This window comes from Merops nubicus, unplaced genomic scaffold (assembly GCF_000691845.1).
Source record: "Merops nubicus isolate BGI_N331 unplaced genomic scaffold, ASM69184v1 scaffold36532, whole genome shotgun sequence".
Classification (NCBI taxonomy): Eukaryota; Metazoa; Chordata; class Aves; order Coraciiformes; family Meropidae; genus Merops; species Merops nubicus.
The window spans coordinates 19,917-20,319 of record NW_008593515.1 but is presented as its reverse complement, the minus strand read 5'-3'; the positions used below and the strand labels follow the sequence as shown (position 1 = coordinate 20,319).

At 47.4% G+C, this 403-nt stretch overlaps 1 protein-coding gene across 1 annotated transcript in view; it reads left to right on the top strand.

Moving 5' to 3' along the window:
• LOC103768330 (signal-induced proliferation-associated 1-like protein 1) overlaps positions 1-403 on the top strand; it is a gene marked incomplete at its 5' end in the record, with an annotated part of 12,825 nt that overhangs the window by 4,602 nt on the left and 7,820 nt on the right. The gene's annotated exons all lie outside the window — the stretch shown is intronic.

The following is a 403-nucleotide window of genomic DNA, read 5'->3' as shown; positions in this document are numbered from 1 at the left end:
TCCAGAAACTGTATTATCTTTTTTTTGTTTAAATATGCCTACAGAGCAAACGGGGGTGATGAGGTTTCCCTTTCTAGCTGCCATTTCTCCATGAAAGCCTTTGGACCAAATTCCAACCAAGCCATAAAGAAATGCAGTGTCTTAGAGACAGTTAGGTTGCTACAGGTTTCATGACAGTGGGTGTCCCTGCTGTTGGGAATGGTGGCGTGTTCTTTGGTAGCAACTCACTGGCACTGGTCAGAGAGCCCGTAACTCCTGGCTAACCACAGCACTGCTTCCTCCTCTGTGGAGCATGGGGGAAGCTGGGATGATGGTGGGGGTAAGACACAAGTTCTCTTACTCGTGGCACTACTTACTTCATTTTGATTCTGATCCTTCTGAAGGATCAAAGCAGTGGTGGGCA